This window comes from Diceros bicornis, chromosome 31 (genome assembly GCF_020826845.1).
Source record: "Diceros bicornis minor isolate mBicDic1 chromosome 31, mDicBic1.mat.cur, whole genome shotgun sequence".
Classification (NCBI taxonomy): Eukaryota; Metazoa; Chordata; class Mammalia; order Perissodactyla; family Rhinocerotidae; genus Diceros; species Diceros bicornis.
In genome coordinates, this window is record NC_080770.1 from 6962128 (window position 1) to 6969334 (window position 7207).

Below are 7207 nucleotides of genomic sequence, written 5' to 3' on the forward strand. Positions count from 1 at the left end.
TTGACAACTGTGGCACATCCATACTGGGGAATACTACTCAGCAATGAAAATGAATGAAGTTCTGCTGCAACAAGCTGGATGAATCTCCAGAGAATTATGCTGAGCACAAAAAGCCAATCCCATGGTATATATATACAATAGAATACTACTCAGCCATAAAAAAGACGAAATCGTCCATGTTGCAACAACATGGATGGGCCTGGAGGGTATTATGTTAAGTGAAGTAAGCCAGAAAGAGAAAGACAAACACTGTATGATCTCACTCATATGTGGAATATAAACCAACACATGGACAGAGAAAACTGTATTGTGGTTACCAGGGGCAATGGGGGTGGGGGGTGGGCACAAGGGGTGAAGGGAGACATATATATGGTGATGGACAAACAAAAATGTACAACCCAAAATTTCACAATGTTAAAAACTATTAAAACATCAATAAAAATAAAAAGCCAATCCCACAAGGTTACATACCATATGGTTCTATTTATATGACATTCTTGAGATGGTAAAATTATAGAAATGGAGAACAGATTAGTGGTTGCCAGGGATTGAGGATGTGGGGAGGGAGAGGGGGATAGAAGGGATGTGGATGTGTCTATAAAATAGTTACACGGATGATCTTGAAGTGATAGAAATGTTCTGTATCTTGACTGTGTCAATGTCAGTATCCTGGTTGTGAGGTTGTACAAAGGTTTGCAAGATGTTACCATTGGGGGAAACTGGGTAAAGTGTACATGGGATCTCTCTGTATTATTTCTTTAAATGCATGTAAACCTACAATTATCTCAAAATTAAAAGTTTAGTTTAAAAGATAAACAAGGAACGTGCTGCAACTTTCCTACATAGCCTTGCCATGAGCTCCAGGCAGTCTCTTGATCTGGCACCACTGTGTCTACCGAGTCATAAGGGCCAAGACGTAGAGCCTTATGTTGCAGCCTGGTTCTGCTGGAGAGTCTTTTCTTGCTCTGGGCCACATGGTAAATTCTTCAAGCTGGCTGTAACAAATTGCCACAAACTTAGTGGCTTAAAACAGCACAGATTTATTATCTTACAGTTCTGGAGGTCAGAAGTCTGAAATGAGTCTCACTGGGCTAAGATCAAGGTGTTGGCAGGGCTGCACTCCTTCTGGAGGCTCCAGGGGAGAAGCCGTTTCCTTTCCTTTTCCAGCCTTGGGAGGCCACCTGCATTCCTCGGCTTGTGGCCTCTTCCTCCATCTTCAAAGCCATCAGGGTAGCATCTTCAAATCTCTCCCCAACTCACACTACCACCTCCCTCTGTTACTTATAAGGACCCTTGTGATCACATTGGGCCTGCCCAGATAATCCAGGATAATCTCCCCATCTCAAGATCCTTAATTTCATCATAGCTGCAAAGTCCCCTTTGCTGTGTAAGGTAACATATTCACAGATTCTGGGGATTAGGACGTAGATATCTTGGGGGGCCAGGGAAGGGGGGCGGGGGAGATGGTTTTACCTACCACACATGGCAAATGATTCAGAGCATCACACTCATATTGGTATATGTCGCCTTTAAAATCCAGAGAGTCCAATCAAGCTTATGCCTCTTTCTTTCTCGTGAGAAATTCAAGTTCTAGCAACTTGAGTACCTGATGTCGATATGTCTTATTATTGGTGATTTTAACTCTGATCACTTGGTTAAGGCAGTGTCTGCTGGGTTTCTCCACTATAAAGTTACTATTTTTCTTTTTGTAATTAATAAATATCTTGTGGGAACAGGCCAAATGCTTTTGATTGCACCAGAGAGCTTAAAAAAAATGAAAACTTCAGGGCATTAAATTCTTGGCTCAAGGCACAAAGCACCAAACAGTTCCCATGCCTGCCCTAGAAGAATTTCTTACCCCAGTAGACAAAGGGCTGGTGTAGCTGAACATTAGAGTCATAATCAACAAGTAAATTGAATTCATACTATTTCCAGGTCTTTTGTGTGAAAGGGTATTGACTGGGAAAATTTGGGAACCTCAAGAATTCAAATGACAACATTTGGGAGGCATCGTATGACACCAAGTATCCTGAACCCCCAAATCTCATACCAACTAAAGCCTGTACTGCCCTTACAAGAGAATGCCAGTTCTCTTCAGGTCCTATCCCCACCTTTCCTCACTGACTTCAGACCTAACTAAAGCCCCTTCCCACCACGCTTCAGAGGGACTAGTACAAAGTCTGATGCAGAAAAAAGCCTAAATGCCAAGGTTTTTGGTTACCCAGAGGTACATATTATATAAGCAAGGCAGGTTAAATGCTTAATCCATTTCTTTACCAGTTTTCAAGATAAAGAGTTGGCGTCTTATCATCAAGCAAAGGTTGCCAGTTATTTTTTTAATATTATTATGATCTCATGGTTTTAAATACATTTGATGGGCTTCCATCCCTTGCAATTGTTACTCTTATTGAAGCTCAAATTACCCCATCTTTGGCCTCTTCAAGTTGGCACCTGAGGTCTTTTGAGTGTGACCCTGGCAGTCTTTGATAGCCTCTTGCTCTCTGGTGTGACAAGATATTCCAGGCTCCAGGGAATTTTGGATCAAACATTACGCACCTTTTATATTTTGCCCAATTACTTTCTCCCAAAATGTGGTAATTTACTAACCTCTTGATGATGCGCATCATTACCATTTAATCTCAAAGGCATTACGGGAAATGAAAGAAGCCAGACCCAAAAGGCTACACACTGCATGCTTCACATATATGACATTCTGGAAAAGGCAGAACTACAGGGACAGAGAACAGGTCAGTGGTTGGGAGGGTTTGTGGGCCGGAGGAGGGGTTGACTCCAAAGTGGCAGCATGAGGGGATTTTCTAAGTGGGTATGGAGTTTCACAATTCTATGCATTTGTAAAAAGTCATATAATATAACTACATGTAAAAAAATGAATTCTACTGGGTGTAACTGTTAAAAATTCCTGTACACACTTAGATCTGTTTGGGAACCCTTAGTCTCTTCAATTCATTTGTTGTCAATTGCTGGGCCATACTCCACTGTTTTGATCACAATAGTTTTCTAGTCTAGATTAGGTTTTATATAAGAAGCCTATTGATAGTATTAATTCGAAATGTACATATAAACTGCACATATTTAAAGGGTACAATTCGATGAGGGTTTTTTTTATTATTTTATTGAGGTCATATTGGTTTATAACATTGTATAATTTCAGGTGTACATTATTCTTCATCAATTTCTGTATAAACTGCATCATGCTCACCACCAGTAGTTTAATTTTTATCCCTCACCATACATATGTGTCCCTTTAACCCCATCCTCCTCCCCGCCCCCAGCCCCTTCCGCTCTGGTAACCACTATTCTGTTCTCCTTATCCATGTGTTTGTTTATCTTCCACATATGAGTGAAATCATATGGTGTTTGTCTTTCTCTGTTTGGCTTATGTCGCTTAACATAATACCCTCAAATTCTATCCATGTTGTTGCAAATGGAATGATTTTGTCTTTTTTGTGGCTGAGTAGTATTCCATTGTATATATACACCACATCTTCTTTATCCATTCATCAGTTGATGGGTACTTGAGTTGCTTCCACATCTTGGCTATTGTGAATAATGAGGCAATGAACACAGGGGTGCATAAATCTCTTTATACTGTTGATTTCAAGTTCTTTGGATAAATACCCACTAGGGGGATAGCTGGATCGTATGGTATTTCTATTTTTAGTTTTTTGAGAAGTCTCCATACTGTTTTCCATAGTGGCTGCACCAGTTTGCATTCCCACTAGCAGCGTATGAGGGTTCTCTTTTCTCCACATCCTCTCCAACATTTGTTGTTTTTTCATCTTGTCAATTATAGCCATTTTGATTGGTGTAAGGTGATATCTCATTGTAGTTTTGATTTGCATTTCCCTAATAATTAGCATGTTGAACATGCCTGTTGGCCATCTGTGTATCTTCTTTGGAAAAATGTTCATATCTTCTGCCCATTTGTTGATCAGTTTGCTTGTTATTGTGTTGTTGAGTTGTACAATTTCTTTATATATTTTGGAAATTAGCCCCTTGTAGGATATATGATATGCAAATATTTTCTCCCAGTTGGTGGGTTGTTTTTTCGTTTTGTTCGTGGTTTCCTTTGCCTTGCAGAAGCTTTTCAGTCTGATGTAGTCCCATTTGTTTATTTTTTCTTTTGTTTCCCTTGCCTGAGCAGACATAGTATTCGAAAAGATACTGCTAAAGTGGTGTCAAAGAGTGTACTGCCTATATTTTCTTCTAGGAGTTTTATGATTTCAGGTCTTACATTCAAGTCTTTAATCCATTTTGAGTTTATTTTTGTGTGTGGTGTAAGATAATGGTCTACTTTCATTCTTTTGCCTGTGGCTGTCCAGTTTTCCCAACACCATTTATTGAAGAGACTTTCCTTTCTCCAGTGTATGTTCTTGGCTCCGCTGTCAAAGATTAGCTGTCCAAAGATGTGTGGATTTATTTATGGGCTTTCAATTCTGTTCCACTGATCTGTGTGTCTGTTTTTCTGCTAGTACCATGCTGTTTTGATTACTATAGCTTTGTAGTGTATTTTGAAGTCAGGTATTGTGATGCCTCCAGCTTTGTTCTTTTTTCTCAGGATTGCTTTGGCTATTAGGGGTCTTTTGTTGTCCCATGTAAATTTTAGGATTCTTTGTTCTATTTCCATGAAGAATGTCATTGGGATTCTGATTAGTATTGCATTGAATCTGTAGATTGCTTTAGATAATATAGACATTTTAACTATGTTTATTCTTCCAGTCCATGGGCATGGAATGTCTTCCCATTTCTTTATATCTTCTTTGATTTCTTTCAATAATGTCTTATAGTTTTCAGTGGATAGGTCTTTCATCTCCTTGGTTAAATTTATTCCTAGATATTTTATTTCTTTTGTTGTGATTGTAAATGGGATTTTATTCTTGACTTCTCTTTCTGCTAGTTCATTATTAGTGTATAGAAATGCAATTGATTTTTATAAGTTGATTTTGTACCCTGCAACTATGCTGTAGTTGTCAATTATTTCTAATAGTTTTCTGGGATTCTTTAGGGTTTTCTATGTATCCATTCATATCATCCACAAACAGTGAGAGTTTTACTTCTTCCTCTCCAATTTGGATACCTTTTATTTCTTTTTCTTGCCTAATTTCTCTTGCCAAAAACCTCCAGTACTATTCAAATAAGAGTGGCGGGGGTGGGCACCCTTGTCTTGTTCCTGTCCTCAGAGGAATGGCTTTCAGGTTTTCACCATTAAGTATGATGTTGGCTGTGGGTTTGTCATATACAGGCTTTATTATGTTGAGGTACTTTCCTTCTATACCCATCCATCCTAAATGGACGTTGGATCTTGTCAAATTCTTTCTCTGCATCTTTTGAGATGATCATGTGATTTTTATTCCTCATTTTCTTAATGTGGTGTATCACATTGATTGATTTGAGGATGTTGAACCATCCCTGCATCCCTGGCTTAAATCCCACTTGATTATGGTGGATGATCATTTTAATATATTGCTGTATTCAGTTTGCTAGTATTTTGTTGAGGATTTTTGCATGTATGTTCATCAGTGATATTGGCCTACAGTATTCCTTTTTTGTGTTGTCCTTGCCTGGTTTTGGTATCAGGGTAATGTTGGCCTCGTAGAATGAGTTAGGAAGCATCCTGTTCTCTTCAATTTTTTGGAATAGTTTGAAAAGGATAAGTATTAAATCTTCTTTGAATATTTGGTAGAATTCTCCAGAAAAGCCATCTGGTCCTGGACTTTTGTTTTTTGGGAGGTTTTTGATTACTGTTTCAAGCTATGTACATGCGATTGGTCTGTTCAGATTCTCTATTTCTTCTTGATTCAGTTTTGGGAGCTTGTATGATTCTAAGAAGGTATGCGTTTCTTCTAGGTTATCCAATTTGTTGGCATATAGTTTTCCACAGTATTCTCTTATAATCTTTTGTGTTTCTGTGCTACCCGTTGTAATTTCTCCTCTTTCATTTTTGACTTTGCTTATTTGAGCCTTCTCTGTTTTTCTCTTAGCGAGTCTGGCTAAGGATTTGTCAATTTTGTTTATCTTCTCAAAGAACCAGCTCTTAATTTCTTTTTTTTAATTTAATTTATTTTTAACAGCTTTATTGAGATACAATTCACATATCATACAATTCACTTATTTAAAGTGTACAATTCAATGGTTTTTAGTATATTCAGAGTCGTGTATCTATCACCACAATCAACTTTAGAGCATTTTCATTACCCTCCCCCCCAAGAAACCCCACACCCATTAGCAATCACTCTTTTCCCTCATTCCTCCAGCCAGCCCTAGGCAACCACTGATCTTTCTTTTCTTTTTTTTTCCCCCCTTATCTCCCCAAAGCCCCAGTAGATAGTTGTATGTCATAGTTGCACATCCTTCTAGTTGCTGTATGTGGGACACCACCTCAGCATGGCCAGACAAGCAGTGCATCGGTGAGCACCCAGGATCTGAACCAGGGCTGCCAGTAGCGGAGTGCATGCACTTAATGCTAAGCCATGGGGCTGGCCCCCCAGCTCTTAATTTCATTGATTCTTTCTATTGGTTTTTGACTCTCTATTTCATTTATTTCTGCTCTAATTTTTATTATTTCCCTTTTCCCTTTGGGCTTTGATTGTCCTTCTTTTTCTAGTTCTGTTAGGTGTAGTTTAAGATTACTTACTTGAGATTTTTCTTGTTTGTTGAGGTAGGCCTGTATTGCTATAAATTTGCCTCTTAGTACTGTTTTTGCTGCATCCCATAAGAGTTGGTATGTTGTGTTTTCATTTTCATTTGTCTCCAAGTATTTTTTTTTCTTTTTTTGTGAGGGAAATCAGCCCTGAGCTAACATCCATGCCAATCCTCCTCTTTTTTTTGCCGAGGAAGACAGGCCCTGGGCTAACATCTGTGCCCATCTTCCTCCACTTTATGTGGGATGCCCCCACAGCATGGCCTGACAAGCAGTGCATAGGTGCGTTCCTGGGATCTGAACCTGGGCCGCCAGCAGTAGAGTGCGCATGCTTAACCGCTACGCCACAGGGCCAGCCCCTCCAAGTATTTCTTTTTTCCTCGTTGATTTCTTCATTGATCCAATGGTTGTTCAGTAGCATGTTCTTTTTTTGTGTGTGAGGAAGATCAGCCCTGAGCTAACATCCATGCCAATCCTCCTCTTTTTGCTGAGGAAGACCGGCTCTGAGCTAACATCTATTGCCAATCCTCCTCCTTTTATTTGTTT